At 43.2% G+C, this 19,296-nt stretch overlaps 1 protein-coding gene across 2 annotated transcripts in view; it reads left to right on the top strand.

Annotated features, from left to right (window-relative positions):
• Nucleotides 1–740: 740 nt before the first annotated feature.
• The window catches only part of BASP1 (brain abundant membrane attached signal protein 1), a 54,805-nt gene continuing 36,249 nt past the window's right edge, over nucleotides 741–19,296 (top strand). Inside the window, exon 1 of one of the 2 annotated variants that reach the window (XM_069556121.1) lies at nucleotides 741–1,033. The gene's annotated coding sequence lies outside the window, so the exon portion shown is untranslated. Of the gene's footprint in view, nucleotides 1,034–10,940; nucleotides 11,234–19,296 lie in introns of those variants that run through there. The other variant, XM_069556122.1, reaches the window with a different exon arrangement.

Here is a 19,296-nt window from a genome sequence, read left to right as displayed (position 1 = left end):
CTTCTCCCAAGTCCTGAGAGCATCCTCGCAGGGGCGACGCCGCGCGCCCGGCCAGCTGGACCTCCGCGCCGCGCTGGTCAAAAGCCGCAGCCTGCCGGGGCGCAGCACACTCGGTGCACCCGGGCGCCGCCCAGGCGTGCCTGCCCTGGGAGACCACTGTCCACCCTCGGGCGTCGGTCCTAATGGCCCGAAGGGAGCCACCAGGTCAACCCCTCCCCCGAACCTCAGTGCCCGCCCGGGTATCAGAATTTCAGCCGGACATAGCGAGCGTTCGGATGGGATGCTGAGAAAGGATAGCAAGGGGCAGGGGGCGTCAGGCACCACCTCGAGGCGGCCCCTCAAGGTCTGAGCGAGAGCCCGAGACCTTCTACCCAACCGTTCCAAACAGAATAGACGGAGAGAGAGAGGGGGGCGCAATGGAGAGCAAGTGTGTGTGTGTGTGTGTGTGTGTGTGTGCCCCAAACATCGCCGGCGCTGCGGGGGGAGGGGAGGCGGCGGAGATGGGGGGGCCAAGGACTGGAGAAGAGTGGAGGGGAGGTGGGTTGGGAGTGGGCTAGGAAGGCAGGAGGGGCCCGGGGATGGAGGGAAGGGGAGGGGGCGAAGAGGGGAACCAGCCCTTTGGAGAAGGCAGGCGGGGGTACCCGGGCGGGCGGGGCTGGGGGACCGCGGGGAGCGGACGGGAGGCGGGCGGGGCCCCGAGCGGGAGGGAGAGGAGGGGCGTTCGGGGGGCGGGGCGAGCGGGGGGCGGGCGGGCGGGCGCGCGGGGGGAGGGCGCAGGGCAGGAAGGGGAGGGGGAGCGCGCGCGCGAGAAATGCAGAGGCTGCGGCGGCGGCGGCGAGGGCAGTAGCGGCAGCGGCGAGGGCGGCGGCGGCAGCAGCGCGACAGCTCGCTCCTCGCTCCGGGCTCCCCGCCGTCGAGCCGGGGAGAGAGCCTCCCGCCTAGCGGCCAGGCACCCGGCCGGACGACGCCCAGCGACCCGGGCCCCTCCGCGGCACCGCGTTCACCTCGGGGCGGCCACAGGCACCCAGACCCGGTAAGGAGGCGCGCCCCGGTGGCCCCCGCAGCCGCCGCGGACCCGGGGTGCCGGCCACCCCGGGGGCCTCCGTTCCCTTCCCCCCACCGGCACCCCCTTCTTTCCCCATCTGCGCCCGCCCCCCACCCCGAGGCCCTTTGTTCTCTCTCGGCGCCGCGGCCCGGGATGGGGGGTGTGGGGAGGGGGAGTGGTGCGGGGCCCCCGATTAGACGGCGCTGGTCGTGGGGGTGGGGATCCCTCGGGGAGGGCTCCGTCGCGCCGCGGGGGACTGGAGAGATGGGAGGAGCGGCCCCCCGAGGTGGGTGGCTGCAGCCACTCGCAGGGTGGGGAGGCTGGGGGGATGGGGGGCTGGTGAGCCTGTTAAGCGGAGTTGGTGGTGGGTAGCGGGAGGAAAGCAGCTAGTGCAGCAGGAGATTGCGGAACGTGAAGCCCTTGCGGTGCACCGAGTCCCGAAGAGACGGTTTTGTGAGTCTGGTGGGAGAGGCTGTCACCCGCCCGGCTCATCGCCGGGAAGAAGGCGCTGGGTGCGGGGGTCGCAGCGGCAGAAGACGAAGGGTGGGGGTGGGGTGGGGCGAGAGTGTAAGGGGGAGAAGGGATACGGGGGGACGTGGTGTGATCAGAAGGAAGGAGGTGGCTTTTTGGTTCAGCAAATGGGTTTTCTTGGCCGCTGGGACTCCTGAATCTTGGCTTGGGGTGGCCGAGGAATGCGAGGTTCACACGACAACGTGCCTCCCGAGGCACCACTGAGCCGATCAGAGCCCCAGCCCGGGAGGGGACCGAGCTGCCTTGCCATTTACCTGTGGGCTCCATCTGAGCGTGTCCTAGTCTCCAGCACTCAGTTCGGAGAATGCGCTGGGCGCCTCCTCTGGCGGCCCTGGCCCGGAGGGTGTGAGCTTGAACCTGACAGCGCGCGGCCCCTCGCCGCCCAGCCCGGCCGGGAGCGAAGGTTTGGGGTTTAGTAGGCTTTGCCTAAAGCGCTAATACTGAAACCCGACGCCTGGCCCCTGTTCCCCCTTCTTCGCCCAATCGCCTCCTCCCTCCTTCCCCAAAGAATAAAAATTGCAGAATCCTTGGATCCGAGCGCACACACAATGCGTGGCTACAAACCGCATTCTTTTCATGAATATTCATCGAACGCTTGGCTGGGCTCCTTATCTGCTTTCTCAAGAGACATTTCCGCCTTGAAACGAACTCCGTGAACAGTCTTTGCCTGTGTAATTTTCACCCTGCTTAAAATAACGCAGCGCACATGGGTGCATTTTTTAGTATCTGGAACAGGATTGACAACCACGCCTCGGTCTGCCGCGAGGCCACTAGCATATCTGCGGCAGGTTAAAATCAAACACTGTCAAAGAGGTGGTCTTCCTGCACTAGGGGTGTGGATCAGCCTCGCAGGGATTACAACCGGGGCTCACAGACCTCAGTACTGCGGGCAAAATGAATGAATCCGGACTGTAATTACCTATTCCTTTGTCTTGGCCTCGCGCATGCGCCGGAGAGCAGGGTGTGGAGGGCCCGGGCCGACCCATCTGATCCCTCCATCACCCACCCACCCACTCCCTTCCCAAGCCCAGGAACAAAGGCGTTTGCCCTAAATGTTGCGTGAAACCCTTGGATACAGATGACAGTTTTCCCCCACCCCGTGCGTATATTTCTTCTCCCAGGCTATCTCATCTTTTGCCTTCTTAGCTATTTCAATTGATGAAAAATAAGATTAGCCTTGATGCTGAGGGCAAACTGTGGGGTTTAATGTTTTTGTAACCGAACACTGCTCTTTTCCTTTCTCGTGCTGTTCATTGTTCTTTTTCCTGTAACGTATTGCACTGCAGTGATGGTGGCCCTATTAATTTGCATCAGTTAACCGTTTGTCTGAAAGATTTTTGCTGCTGGCCGTTTGATGAAGGGACATTGGCCTCAAAAATGACAGTGGGTCTTGCCCCTGGTGTCACTACGGGAAGAATTAAGACATTTGGCATTTCTTCGAACAAGAGGGCCTACAAAACCTAGAGCTGAGAAAATCGTTACTTTGTCAGGATCCTAACGCTGTTTTCTTTTGATTCCTACCTCATTGTTTCATTAGGAAAATCCGAGAAGAACCACATGGAGATGGAGACCACTGGTAGGGGAGGAAGAAGGCACATGGGGCTGCTGGGGTGAAGATGGTCTATTAAGTTCTTAATTTTTCTTTTCCGTATATATCGATATATGTCTCCATATATATATATATACATATGTGGGCATACACACACACATTTGATGGTTGATGACTGATTTTTCTTTCCAGTGATGCAGATTATGGCCTCTTTTGGGGCCAGTTTGTTCTACCAGCTAAAAAGAGACTTAACTGTTGTGTATAAAAAGGAGCTAAATAATTACATTTTGCCATGGTACGTTACACTTGAAAGAATTTTATGTTTCAGTATTCTCAGTACACCCTGGTAAGACAACACATGGCAGGAAAATGGAAATTATCTTTTTTGTTCCTGTTAATAAAACTTGATATTGATCAAGTTGAATGTATCAGGACCTTTATTTGATATGGAGGGTAGCCGCCTGCTACCCACTGTCCTCCATAGTATTGGGTGGATTTTTTAGGGTTTAGAGGGCTAGGGGTAGGGTTTTTTTTCTTTAGGTTATGTTTTTGAGGAACAGATGAGTCGGAGTATAGATCACATGCAATAACAAGTATATACCAGTATGCCCCAATTCGACGAGTCTCAGGTTTTTGAGCAAGATAATTTTTAAATTGAATTATAAATGATCGGTTACCTTATTCTTTTACCCGGCTAGCTTTTTGGCAAGCTTTAGCAGGTGGAGAAAGGAAGCTGAGCCTTTTGACAAAATGCGCCAACAATGACCATATTATCAGCGGCGCCAGTGGCGTATCTCTCCTTAACTGATACACTTGCTCTTATTATGCAGGCAGAAGAGAGCCTTTTCTCCCCGTAGACCACCCTAATTTAAACATCTGATTTGAGTGGAAGAGTCCTACAGGGCTCTGGCTCCTTATCTTTGGAGGCATCCATTGCAGTCTTCCTGGATTTACTAGAACAAACCATATTATAATCTCAGGTTGGATGTATTGTGTCTCGTTAATTTTTGTCTTTAAAATTTTTTTCATAGTAAGGAAAATTTCAAACCATTTTCATTCCACAGTCAAGATAAGGGGAGTATGAAAAACTTAGGAGATTTGGTCACTGTTAAATGGATGTCTGTAATATCCACTGTAATTTTGTAAAAAATTACCAAAATCCAAAACCATTTTTAAGGAAAGTAAGGTGCCAGGTATATACATATGTATACACACACACACACACACAATTTGTGTATATATATATATATATATATATATATATACTCATGTTACAAAATAAATTTTATTACTGATATGAAACAAAATAGTTTGTACAGAATATCATTTTATAGTGCTTCATGTTGGTCTTTGGAAAATAATCAGTTTTCTGTTTTTCTCAGTCTGTATATAGAAGGGAGAGCCTAGCTGGTCTACTAAGATACTTGTTTCTGATTTTTACCAATGTACCCCTGAAATAAATGGGTTGCATTGAGCATCTTAAATTAGCATGTTCATTTAGGGTCTTAAACATTCACATGAAAGCATTTTAAAAGTTGTAATAAACAAATGCTTATACTAAACAGAAGATTTATAAAGTTGCTCTGCCTTATTTTTATTATTGTTTATAAAATTTTGTTTCAAAAATATTTAAAAAGAGGCCTGCTCACTATTGTTCATCAAAATCAATTGATTTCCTTTGGTGTCTGATTCTGTTAAAAGAGATGTTCTGAATTGCTTAGGTCTTTATCTTTCTAATATGTAGTTTTAACTTACTACTTTATTTATATCCTCTATCAAAAGATTAACATCTTGATGATTATTTTAGTTGGTAAACTGGAAGCCAGGTACTGTGGAGGTAAAACTGAGCTTGTATATGAGTTGAAGTTATGGAGGTGGGTGGGGGGATGGGAACGGAATCTGTTGTTTTATTACGTTTTCTTAACTCACTGAATCCTGTCCATTTATTCTGACTCTTAAGACTTCGGGTAATACAATGCAATGGGAACTTTGCAGCTCAAGTCTGGTGGATTAGTATCAGGAAATAACCCAGGCTGTGAATAGCCAGAATGTTTTTTAGAGAGAAAATATTCTTGATAGGGGGGTTTCCTCGGGTGTAGTCGAAAGGAGAGTCAGTTTGAAAAATCTCTAGGCACTGGCTGGGCCACTTTGACCAAATTGCTTCAAACCACTCTGAATTTCATTTTATCCAATTGTAAAACTGGAGTAATAATTCCTAATTTTAGGCTATAAAAAGGATCACACATGTCTGAAAAGGGCGTAAGTACAGTGGCTGGCTCCTCGGGGCCCCTCGCCCTCTCAGTCTGCATTTTCAATGTAGTCATCAGTGTGATTGACATCAGTAACTAATTTCTGTATATTGAGCTGTGTTTTTGTTCCATGCTGATTAAGATTTGAGGGTTTCAGTATATTCAGTCAGAAATAGGATATTTCAAACCTCATGGAGATACATATTTGAAATTCTATGAGATACCGAATGGGAGTTTGCTCCCATGTGGACTGAATGACGTCAGAATGGCCGCCCTCACTGAATTTCCCACGGCTGCCTACATAACTCAAGAGACGGCATTTCAATTCTTTTGAGAAAATACAGGGGTGGTCTTAAAACCACAGAAGTTCCCAGCCTGCCAAAAGATTGTTGTTAAATGCTGTCCCCTCCCCTGCTATCAAGACAGACATCTAGGTAAGTGTCATGTAAGAAGAAAATGTCCAGTAAACCGTATCAGAAGTAAATGATTATCATCTAGATCTTACCAGTGGATAGTTAAATTATAATTTTGAAAAGACACAAGCCTAGGAAGCAAAGTGATTAAACGACATTCTCTTCTTTGTTCTGGAACTCAGAAATGGGATGACGTGGATGCTGAGTCTCATAATATATTTTTCTTCTTCTGCACCCTAAGGGTTTAAGGAACATTAAAAATCAGGCTTTCCAAAGGCAATAGATGTTTTTGAACAAAAACAGGGAAAGCAAGAGTTTTTTTGACTAGTCAAGGAAGTTAGAGAGGGGAGGTGCTAATTGAGCATGCCTAGAAATCTAGGAGTAAATTCCTGAAAGCTTTAAGAGTCTTTGAAATGGAAGCCATCTGCAAGCGCCACAGGGACCCAGGTCATAAGGACACATTTCAAGATTATATAAGAAAATGGTGTTCAGCTGGGAAGGCCAAGTATTTCCACATTTCCTTCTTATCACTTAAGACGCTTTCTAAACTTGTTTTTGAATTGATTTATTTTCTTAATCATTTTGGATGACTTAAGAATTTCGTTTCAGCCATTTACTAGCTGTGTGACATTTGTCAAATTGCGTAACTTCTCTGCTTCAATTCTCATCTGTATAATGAAGATTATAATATAGAGTTTCTGTAAAGATTAAGTAATCAAACAGGAGAATACCTCACACATTCTGTATACCTTCATAATGCACACTCACTGTAAAGCGGTGAGAGGACCAGCTTTCTTTCCTTCCTCCTCTGTATCTATAGCTGTTTATATTCTTACTTCGAAGGTTATCATTGCAAGAAAGTCTGGTTGGGGTCCCTTGGACAGGAGTTGGTAGAACATAGAAACCTGTTTTAGAAAAGCCTCCAAATGCAGCTCTGATGCCTTGAAGTTGTTACCAAGATACTTGTGCTAGTTTTTAAAGTCCAGAGTGGGTCCCCAGCCCCCATATTGATTAGAATTACAATGAAAAACAATACTGTGAAAGTCTTTGGAACTTACAGCCCCTGGTGACTCAGACGGTAAAGAGTCTACCTGTAATGCAGAAGACCCAGGTTTGACCATGGGTCAGGAAGATCCCCTGGAGAAGGAAATGGCAACCCACTCCAGTGGAGATCTTCAGAGAAAGCCTCTCTGTTTTGATCTGGACTCCACTGGAAGACCTTAGGTATAGACACAATTCATTCATACCTGAAAAGACTTGGCTTTGTGGTGTCCTGAACCAAGGTGCATTCATTGGCATCTGAAAGGAGTCAGTACAAAGATTGGTAAAAACCAATTTAGATATTTAAAATCCTGAGGACACTGTTCCACATCCCCACCACCCACACCAGGAGTAAAACCAAAGCTTGTCTTATTCAGGGATGTGAAGGTATTGTTACCTGTTGAGAAAATATCTGCAAATAATTATCCCCCTGGCAACCTTAGTCACTGTGACCAAAAAAAAAAAAAAAAAGAAGAAGTTCTTTGGCCTTCGAGATATTTGAGATGGTTCATCCTGGAATCACCTTGACTTTTCAGGCATTTAATTCAGGGATCTGCCTAAGTGATTCATCTTTGGCCTTCTGGACACTGGGCTTTGCTGTTGAGTGAAGGTAAAATCATTTTCATTTTGGTTAAATTATTTTTTCTAATAGTTTCTTTAAACAGGATTTTGAATCTTATGGAATCAGAAGGGAAATTAATTTATCTGTCAGGTATCCACTGTGGGAAAGTGGTTTTGGGTATGGTGAGTGTATCATAGAAGAAATTTCCTTTTTCCTTTTAAATATGGAGAAGTTAAGGGATGAAATTGGACATCGTTGACTATTATGTGTCTTATGCTGTAATTGAAATTTATCCCCTTAAGTTGTAAGAGGCATTTTGCCTGTGAATAAATGACCAAAAAAAAAAAAAAAGGGTTAAATAATGTACATAAGATCCTAGGGCTAACAGAAATTAATAGAATTTGGATCCATGTCTAATAGTCCTATTTTGCTGGCCAATGCTGCTTTTTCCCGTAAGCCTTGGCCATTTTATCTCATGTAATATGGACACTTGCGATAAAATGGATAATATATTGTAACATGTTAACCTCTTCAATATTCATTTAGAGAGGGTTGTGCTAGGTTCTTCTCTGAAAAATTATCTTAGAAGAGATACACTGTCTAATACATATTTAATCCATAAATGCATTTAGTGGCCTCTAGATTAGAAATGCTTCCTGTTGTGTGAATATAGGCTGATGTCTTTAAGTCATCTCTTTTTCTGGGGATGACAATGATGATAAAGGCTGCTTTTGAGGACTGTAGAGAAATGGCCTCATTGCACTTCACAGGTAGAAATAATCACTCAAATGCCTTATCTGTAATTCTACTTTTGAAATAGTAATCAGAGACACTAGTCAGCCCTCTTCCAGCTCTGTAGTTGCCTGATCAGAAATAAACCAAGTCCTGAACTCGTGACCCCATTTTCACTCTACCTCCACGAAGGGTTCATTTACACGAAGTCGGTGGCTGTGTTTAAATACTCTCCTAATTATCAAAGCGACCTCAGTGTTTTTTGTAAATTCTTGCATCATCCTAACAGAAGGATTGTAAGCTCATCACTAAAACACTTCTTTTGGAACTCAGAGGACCTTAGAAATGTTAGTGGCTTAGTCAAGGTCCCATGAGCTGGTTAGTGGCCAAGTGGAAACCCAGGTTATTTCCCGCTAAAACTCCATTCCTACCAGCCCTCCTTTCGGTCTAATTGAGTCAAACTCTTACTATCTTCAGCTTAAAAAATTCCTTCCTTTCTTTGACTCTGATACCAGTTTTTTTTTTTTTTAAAGTCTTTATTGAGTTTGTTAACAATATTACTTCTGTTCTTTTATGTTTTGGGTTTTCGACCCTCGAGGCATGTGGGATCTTAGTTCCCCAAACAGGGCTGGAACCCACACCCTGTGCCTTGGAAGGGGAAGCCTTACCCACTGGACCACCAGGAAGTCCCTGATAACAGTTTTTGAAAATCCAGTCCTGATCCTGTGTTCTTTCCAGCAGAGACCCAGTTCCGCCTTCTCGATAGCACCACTTGTGCTTACTGCCTGCTGCTGCTTTTTCGACATGCCATCTTCTCCGTTTTCTTCTTATTATAGGCGTGTGGTTTCCTTCAGATGCTAAAGAATTTATGGCATGCGTTAAAATAATTTCGCCCAGAAGACTAAATTTTTGTGTCATATCTTTGTTTCTCTCCTAAAATAAACAAATGTTGCAGGGTTTGGAGCCTGCAGATGGAGGGTAGGAGTTTGAAAAGAAAGCCAGTTGGTTTTAGACTAATTTGGGGGCTGTGGAGTGAGCAGAGCAGTGAAGCATTGTGCCCTAAAAATGCTCCAGAATCTCTTGGAAGATCCAGTGTGCACAGTGCTGTAGAAATGGGCATGAGTTTTTCTGGCCATTCCTAGGGTTATCTGGACTTCCCAGGTGGCACTAATGATAAAGAACTCGCCTGCCAATATAACATACATAGAAGACAGTGGGTTTGATCCCTGGGTCAGGAAGATCCCCTGGAGGAGGGCATGACAGCCCAGCCCAGTATTCTTACTTGGAGAATCCCATGGACAGAGGGGCCTGGTAGGTTACAGTCCATAGGGTCACAGAGAGTCAGACAGAGCGAGTTAGCACACACAGACAGTCTGGGTTACTGGCTTAAGAGCTACGTGAAATGTGAGGTTTGATCTTTTTTCTTTAGAATGATCAGAATGATCATTTGTGGTATTTGGGATGATTTAGAGGATTTAAAAGGGCAGTAAGTTTCTGAAGTAGTCATTAAAATATGAAACTGAAGTACTTAAGTTGTTAAAACACTTGATAAAGCTTAATATTCAGATGTTTGAAATGAATTTTAGCAATGTAAACTGTGTGCATTTGTATTTGGAGAAAACTATGATAAGTTTATTTTTAGATAAGAGAGTTCTAATTCATATTTTAAACAATCTATTTAGACATTTCAGTAAGTAGAGAATGAGTCTTAGATAAATTTATATATTTTCCCCAGGGAACCCTGCAATAAACAAATGACTTTGCAATTTTGTTAATGCTTTTAAATTATCATAGTTTTGCAGGTTCAGAAATGGAAATATTTCTTAAATAAAGCCAAATTAAACCCCCCCTTTTTTTTTTAAGTTTATGAGGCAAAGGATATCAGAGAACAGCTTCTCCTGGTTAAGCTTTCTAAATTACGAGTATCCTAGATTGCTTGGCTAACTAATTTTGAAAAGACCCACATCATTTACCTGATGGTGGCCATTCAAAACACCATTGCCAATAGACTAATACAATAGCCAAGTTAAACAGTAACAGGATCTACTTGGGGAAATAGTATATCAAAAGAGAAAGCAATAACAACCATCTAGTGCCTGTGAGGACATCCAGATTTCCTTGGAATCACTGGATCTTCCCACAATCCGGTTTTAAGCCTCTCTGAGCTTATCTTGGAAACTATAGGGGCTGTAGAAGATTTGCTGACTCTGACCTTTATGAATATTCTCAGCTGTTTCAACATGGGATAAGAGCATCTGAGTTTGCTTTAGGCATGTTGAAGACTTGGGAAAAAGGAAAATCTAGAGAAATCGGTGACTTACAGATAGAGAGATTTGAGATGGCTTTCCTCCTTTATCCTGTATTCCATCCAAGAGGTAGGGTGAGATTATATGACCACTTGGGTATTCACTAAAGACTTGATTGATTAAATGAGGTGTTCTGGAATCTAATTTGCATGACTCATTTTCCTAAGGTAGGAAAAAAAGAGTTTCAATTAACAATTAATGGTGACAATGGTTCTTAACAGAGTCTTGTGATCGCCCAGCCTCAGTGAATACAATTGACCAGAGGTTATTACGGCACTAGAGTTTCTCAGTAGCCCTGGTCATCTTTTGTTGAGACTTCAAGCTTTGAATTCCCAGGGCTCACCCAGCTGGACTTTAGAAACCTGGTTCCAGAACTTCTACTGTGTGGTTTTCAGACAAATAGTAACAAGTGTTTGTAGCAATGGTCTCCCACAGAGAGCATTTGTAGCAATGGTCTCCCACAGGTTGTTAACACAAGGTTGATGGTTTCCCAGGTATATGTTTCTACATGTGACTCACATCTGAGTATCACTCTTGTCCATTACCTAATTCAGTGGTTGACTAAGGAAAAGTCTCATTGAAAGTTTCATTGGTATAAGAGACAGAACCAATAGCTTCACTCCTCTTAACCTCCACCCTTTCTGTTCTAACTGGCTTCACTTCTACCTTCCAAAGAGCTTAGCTTTCATTTTATTTATACTAAAGTCTCCTGGGTGGGTGGGTACGAGGTCCTCCTAGGAGAACTCAACTGGCTACAATGCAGAGAAAAGCAACTACATGATGGGATTATGACACTTCCACTAAGGTAAGAGAAGAATTTTAAAAAAACTGAGTCTGAAGGTCACCAAGCTTCTCATGTCTCTGCCTCACCCAACCATGTTAATTGGTCCTTTCCTGCCTGAAAAATATCACATGGTTGTACTTTAAACTTTAATGTTGTCAGTAGTAATACATTCTATGACTGTATGCTTATTTCCAGCAACAAATATTACCATATTAAGGGGAGATGTGGTGGTTAGAGGAATCAGTTGGCAACTTAGGGTTTGTCCCGAGTTAAATTAGGGTTTGTACCCACGCTGCCACCATTAACTTGCCTTCTTTATGACCAAGAGTGACCGCTTGCATATGTATTTCCTGTTAGTGATCCCCTTTGCTAGGCATACTACTTAAGGAGTGTTTTTTCTCCTATCTGTAGTGAGATAGCCAAGGATCCCAAATAAAGGGTAAAGAGTCCAGAATGATGTAATACTGCAAAAGATGTTACTGCTGTTATAAGTGAAATGAAGAAAAGCTCAACCCAATAGAGTTGAGCATTATTTCTGTTGGAAGAGGGTGCCATCTGGGGCAGATAATATCGAAAAACCAGCCCCCTTAATTTCCTAAACCCTTAGGGTATTTAGATAGCATCGTATAATAAAATTACTGTTAGCAGCACACAGCATGGTGAAGCAGCAAGCCCTGACATGTTAGCAGTTGTTTGCATAGTTTACCTGGCAGAGAAAATATCTAACTGCTAGAACAAATGTTTTCGATCACTAACGTGCACTGTGGTTAGTGTGAAATGTAAGTTGGCTGCAGAAGAATTTCCATTGAATTCTGATTCTGATAACACATTTAACTACCACCCTAACTAAACCATCCCATCTTGAGAGAGGGAGACACCTTTGGGAGTAATAGCATTTCTAATTAAATACTGAGGTTTGTGAAAATCCTTCTGAAAAGAAGGAAGTGGCTATGCTTGAGGGAAGTTTCCACGGGGTATTTTTGCAGCTGTGTTTCTGGATGGAGAGAGGGGAACACCATTCCTTTCTGTTCCTGAGAGTGTCTGGATTCCCCTTGTGTGGGCAGGGTTTCTGGTAAGTACAATACAGGAAGCAAAACTGCATTGTTCTAGATCAGCAGTCGGTGACCTCGTTTCTAAGCCCCAACCCCCTCTTTGTAGTGTTTTCAGGGGAGAAAAGGAACCTGGAGAGTGAGAGGAGGCAGGGGAGGGGCAGGAGAGGAGAGCTGGAGATACTCACGTGTAACAGGAATTGCAGAGGCAGGTCGCTTTGTTCCTGGGGTCCCCTGCTAGGGCTGCCATGACAGGCTCCCCGAACCGGAGGCTACCATCCAAAGTCAAGGTGTTGCCTCGTTCAGCTTCCTCTTGTGATGTCTCGCCCTGGCTTGCAGATGGCTGCCTTCTGGCTGCGTCCTCCTTGGGTCTTCCATGTGTGCGTGCACCGCTGGTATCTCTATGTCCCAATCTCTGTATAAGGACACACCAGTTCTATTGGATTTAGGCCTACCTCTTTAGCCTCATTTTCACCTAATTTACCTCTTAAGTTTTGAGGTGCAGGAAGTTAGAACTTCAGCATATGCATGAAAGCAGGGCACAGCCCATTTCATATTAGGAAAGGTGGTTTAGAGGAATATTCAAAGCCGCTGTGCAAAGTGCCCCGTTCCCTGCCCTCAAGACAAAGGAGGTGGGGAGAATCAGCTCCCGTGGAGCCTCTGGTTTTGTTGTTGTTGAGACACTAAGTCCGACTCTTTGTGACCTGATGGACTGCAGCATGCCAGGCTTCCCTGTCCTTCACCATCTCCAGGAGTTTGCTCAAACGCACGTCCACTGAGTCGGTGATGCCATCCAACCATCTCATTCTCTGTCATCCCCTTCTCCTCCCGCCTTCAATCTTTCCCAGCATCAGGGTCTTTTCCAGAGAGTCAGCTCTTCACATCAGGTGGCCAAAGTACTGGAGCTTCAGCTTCAGTCCTTCCAGTGCCTGTGGTTTACTCCTTGCAAATCCATGTGAGGCAAGCCTGAGCAGTGTTCTCTTTTGACAACATGAGATTCAGAGAAATTAATTTCCTTGAGATTCACATCACTAGGAAAGGTAGAACCTATGTGGACTTCAAAGCCTATTTCTATGGCTCCCTTGGGCTGTGGATGGCAAAGGGTATGTGCAGGTACTATTCTCTCTGTTGTACTCAGGATAGATGTGGGATGAGGCCTCAGAATCCTTCTCAGCACTGCTCTAGGCAGTTGCCACCAATCAATAGGCATTAATATGTGGTGAAGCCTGTTTTCATTCCAGCACTATATGATCATGCTTTTCCTCTGCATGAAGCCTTTTCCATTGGTTATCCATATTTCTAAATACAGCAAGGGAATAAAGGAAGAGAGAAGGATTGACATAGTCCAGGTCATGTAAAGGACACCTATTCTTGAGTAAATTAAAATAGAGGTATTCTGGGGGGAGAAAAAGAAAAAAGACAACTCCTACCAGTAGTGGCATTGGTCAAGAGCCCTTCTTATTGTAGATGGAAGGGTTGACCAGATGTGTAAGCCAGTTTAAAATCCTGTATCAGCATCCATGCTTGTTGGTAGGGATTCAGGGTCCAGAAGAATCTTACTGTGGGCAAGTTTTTATTGGATGGATGGTTGAAGACATTAGAAGATACAGGTTTTAACAGAAAGCAAATGTGGAAAGAATGGTTGGAATTTTGACAGGTTTCTCTACAGTGGGACAGTAAGTGGAGGGAAGTTAGTGTCAGGAGTCATATGAAGTTTTTGATAACGAAAAAATCAAGGCTTATGAATTCTGGGGCCTTTCCAAGAAGTAAAACAAGTAGTGATACTGAAGGGACTCTTTGAGGGGGCATTCTCAACAAGTGTGGATGTGGCTGTATCTTCACGTAACACTTTGGCGGCTCTTTTTCAGAAAGCACTTGACTTTTGAAAGTGCCCTTTCAAGTGATTCAGTCATTGCCTTTCTGTTTCGAGCTGCAGGTCACGTCATGTTGTGTTTAACTATAGCAATAAAAATATTACCTCACTAAGCCACAGTCTAATTGAATATAGTAATTCAATTTGGCGAAGCTAGATGAGCCACCGGCCCTAAACTAATTGAAAGTTGGTACTGTTTAATATCTTTTATGGAAATAATTTTCTTCATAAAACCTAAAATGTTACTGTAGAATTTTTTTAACTCTTTAAGTTATGCAGCATCTGTCTTTGAGCCAATGTCTGCAGTCTTCTTTCGGTGTTCACTTTCTGATCAATAGCACCTTCTTCCATTCATTCCAGAAAACGGGGATCTTCCTGCAAACAAGGGTCTGGGGCATCTCCTTGATCATTGCCCCTCATATCCGTCCCTTCCTGTCTACGCTAAGTGGTGAACCTAGTTGAAGTTTTTACCCCTCTCCTCGATTACTGTGGTCATACTCTGCTAAATGCATGCATGGCATTCCTGTGCTGAACAATTTTTTATCATGACTTTCTGTTACACGTAGAATAAAATTATCAAAATCCTTTGCCGATCTATAAGTTCCCTCGTGTTCACCTTCTGTTTTCCTCTTCAGCCTCCTCTAATCCCCATCCTCACCCGTGCGGCCTGCCTTTCAGTTCTTCCAAATGCTCCAGGCTCTTTCCCATTGTTCTTCTTCCTGGAATATTCTTTTTTCTATTGTCCAAGTACTCCTCAACCTAAAAATGCCACTTTCTCAGACATTCCTTTCCTGACTGTCCCCATCCCTCTCAGAACACTTGGCATTTTTGGCTCTTAATTGATCAAAACATGATGTGATTATTTAATGTCTCCATTCCTCTGGATGGAAAGACCCAGGAGGCAGGGATGCGTTAGTTTTGATGATCCGTGACAGAGCTGTCCAGCAGTTCTGGGGCTTACGTAGCGCTTCATATTTGCTCGGTGTCAAGGTTGCCCACAGGACCATATATTTCATGGAGGGTTCACATCCTCTGAAAGTCACCTTTGGCGGCTGAGATAACTTCCATGTATTGACATGCAATTTCACCTCATCAGTTGTGCTTACTGTGAAGATGAATACCTGATGAACTCCAATTAGTGTAATTATTCTGTTTCCAAGCACCAACCTTAGTGGTAATTGTTCTGCAGGCCTGTGACATTATGGAGTAATTAGTACTAATGGCTCGTGCATCCAGGCTTCCTCCTAAGGTAGGGTGTCAAATAATGAAATTGTGTTATTTGGGAAACAGCAGTATTACTCTGTGAGGTCTTTCCAGACAGAAACTATAGCAAGTGAACATTGGGGCAGACTGTAGCTGTACTTCTCATGCATTCTTTCAAGTGCTTGAATGTCACAGGTCTGCCATGAATCGGTCATATTGAGCATCTTAACCATTGAATTTTTATACCAGACTTTGTGAGGTCGGGAGTGTTAGGCCCCCAGATGAGCATAATAGATTATAAACCTAATGAAGTAAATATGAATTTAATGGGCAGAGGAGCCTGGCAGGCTACAGTCCATGGAGTAGCAAAGAATCAGATATGACTGAGCACACAGCCCTGATTTTATGCTGTGACCTCTTACTCTAAATGATGAGTTCCTCCAGCACAAGGCTTTGTTTCGTTCATCTTTGGACGTCAGTTTCTAGCACGAAACCTATGGTCCAGTAAGGACTGGAGGCATAAGAGGTCATGTTTTATGGCCATGTGACATCTTGCTGTGCAGATAAAGGCATATTTCAGAGCACTGACCTTTGCTGTACTTTCACATCCAGGAACCAGCTTGTAACAAACTTTTAGCAGATATCACAGTGTTTCTTTTGGGTTGGTTGGAGTGAACACAATTTAAACGGTTGTGATTTACTCCTCATCCACCCCTTACCCCCACCATTTACACATACTCTTTGATGGTCAGTATTCAACTTTCATTGTCTCATCCCTGAGTGTTTTTAGCTTCAGTGTGAACCAAAATTCTTAGAGATAAATATTTTCTTCTCAGCCCTGAGATCTCTCACAGGACAATAACTTCATTCTTAATGATAGAATTCTTATTAAATAAAAAAAGTTTGTAGTTTTTGACAATCATAGGAAATTGATTTTTAAAATAACCTGTAGTTAAGAAATAATAATGTAAGGTTCCAGTTAAAAGCAAGTCTAATCTGGCAATACAACTTATTCTGAAACATTTCTAGATATTGATATTTTATTTGCAACATTTTTATTTTAATTGTCTACTTTTAAAAAACATATTCACTGCGCAGTTATAAGTGAAGTGATTTCTGGGTCTTGATTGTCTGTATCTTTGAGCTGTGTTGGGCTGGCTATTGGGCATCTCATACCATCTACATGATTAATACCATAAACACGTGCTACTTTTACTAGTAAATCAATACTTTGTCTTAAAATGGTCTCATTTTAGATTCTACAAGCACATTCTACAAGATGGCTGTAGACTTGTACGGTCTCATTTTCAATGAGTTCAGTTTGTGAATTAGCCAGTGGCATTCTCTGCAGCTGTGGCTCCTTTATCTCCCCCTTGCTTGCTGATGTCCCTCCCTACTAACACATAGGATGGCACATCCGTATGGATTGAAGGGAACTGGCCATCAGAAAGGAGAGCTCAGCCTGGGATCATCAACTCTGTAGGGCCATGAGTTGGATTTAAATTGAGTAGTAGAATGAAAAGGGCAGTGATGCTCTTTGCAGTTAATTTTTGATATTATGTGCTGTTGAGTATCCCTAACTCACCATACTGACAGCTGGCTTCTCACATACCAGACTTCTTGTCTTGAAGCCTTGAGGTTGTAGATTATGTACTTGGAATATGTGATTAGCCGGAATGACATGGTATTGATGGTTGAGCAGCGGTTTATGACACAAATGAGTAACTGGATGACTGATAGACCTTTGGATGTGTATTTCCAAGAAGAATTTACTAAGCAATATTTTCCTTGATTTATTTAAAAAAAAAATCATCTTAATGTGGCTTGCTAAGATAAAGATGTCATTTTGGTTTTAAAGTTGAGGAATATAAACAGAAAAGTTGCTGTGGCTGCAGTAAGGAAACCCAAGGCATGGTTGGCTTAGATATTCAAGTCCCACCATCCCCCAGCTCCAGGAAGCATTCTGTGTGGGCTTCCCGCTGTTGTGGATACCTATGTCACTCCCCTTCAATTTTTTGTGAAGACAGTTCTATTTCTGTTCTATAAATGCATCATCAGGTTGGGTGCATGTGACATACACGTACACATTTGAAGATGTAAGCTTAAAATTTTATATAGTTAAAAGGTACAGGCATTACTTGGTAATGAATTCAGTCTTTATTTTAATATCAATGGTTTTCTAAAAAAAAAATAAATAAAACAGGCAGTGGTTTTGGTAAGCATATTTTTAAGACTAAGCTTTTTAAAAGCAGTTCAAATGAGCAGCCGACGTGGGAGTTTGCTACTCTGTTAAATGCAGTGTAGGAAAATACAAACCACATTAAAATCTTGTAGAGTTAATTTTTGTTTACTGGCTGAGCTGAGAGACGCAAAGACCTGTTAACCTTGTTTTTAAGGAGTTTACAGTTGGTGAAGGCAAACAGGTACACCAGTAATTACAGTGAGACAAAAGTGTTGGTCTGTATCCACATAGAGATATTAGATACTGAATTAGCAGCATGGATCAATCATTACCTCTGTCCTCTCTGTTCTGCTGTTGGTAGATCCATCTTTTCTACTTGACTAAGCCATCCATGTGGGATATTCTGAGTTGGTAGGCTATTATTTAAAGAGTTTTATGTAACTATTACTTTTGAGAATATAGAATCCAGCATTGGTTTCATTTAATTCAAAGGTCTTAATCACTCGGTAGGGAAGTCATTTACATATCTTACATTTTCATTAAGAACATAGTACTTTGAGATTATAAACTGAAGGGAAAGCCTTCAAGCCTAGTTAGTTCTCAGAACATGTATGAATATGCTTTAGGTCTCAAGCAGAGTGGCCTCTTCAGTATCTGAGGGACCTAATAGGGGAAGGGTTCCCAGCTGGTGCCCCCTGACCAGTTTAAGACAGGCTGCTCAGCCTGAGAAATAAAAGGGAAGAATTTCTCTTGTTCTTTCTTTGAAAGTCTCAGAAAAGGACTTAATGCTTTGTAGGATCCTTCAAATCTTTATTCTTGGGAAGTTGGTTCCTGAATTCAGGAATGAATGACGCTTGTCCTTTGTTCTAGAGAGAGTTGGAATCTCTAGGAACACAATGGGAGGTGTGTGGAAATGACTCGGACCTGGGACGAAGGAGTATCTCTGCACAAAGTTCATTTTGATAAAAGGTGCTTTGGAAAATCTTAATTCTAGAGTTTCTTGGATTGGGTAAGTTTGCAGTGCTAAAGTTAGTAACAGATCATTTTTCTGTTAGTATTCCATGTTTTGTCATAGGAATTATATTTCCTTATGTGTCTAATCCTTTTTGCTCTTAAGTGCTGGTTTCTCTTGACTTCTGTGTTGCAAATAGCTTACAGAGATTCGTGAACATGACTTTAAAAAGAAATCTCAATGACTTCATGGCAAGTTTGGTAACCAATCTCATATTGTTCTTCTAACCTTCACCTTCTAGTTTGATTTGTACTACCTGTTGTCTGTACCAGCTGACTGATTATTTTTCAGCCCCACAGGGAAACTTGTTGGACATAGAAACCCTGTCCACTGACTGCTGTTCTTCTACAACTTAGGCAATAGTTGTCTCAGAAATATTGTTCAACGTAAATCAATGTATTAGTCTTAGAGACTATCTGCCTTGAGGGAGAAATGCAAGAATGATTATTTTGTACATTTTAAACATTTGTTATTACATGAATTTAAACCAGTGATACATTTGTGAGTCCCTTGGGCAAGTCATTCGGAGAACTAATTTCCTGGCTGATAGATGGGAATTATAGTATTCATGCTCTGTTGATATTCTCTTAAGTTGTTAAATGGCTAGTGAATATATCCTGAGACCAAGTCCTAAGAGTTTAGTTTTCATGTCATTGTTATTTATATCATCTTTGTAGACCCTAATATCTAGATGTTGAGTAAGTCAAATGTACTGGGTAAAGCACACTTCTAATTACATCCATCTTAAGAAAAAATTCTTAACAG

The sequence above is a fragment of the Ovis canadensis genome, chromosome 16 (assembly GCF_042477335.2).
Source record: "Ovis canadensis isolate MfBH-ARS-UI-01 breed Bighorn chromosome 16, ARS-UI_OviCan_v2, whole genome shotgun sequence".
NCBI lineage: Eukaryota > Metazoa > Chordata > Mammalia > Artiodactyla > Bovidae > Ovis > Ovis canadensis.
The sequence above is the reverse complement of the archived record's forward strand: the minus strand, read 5'-3'. Positions and strand labels throughout refer to the sequence as shown.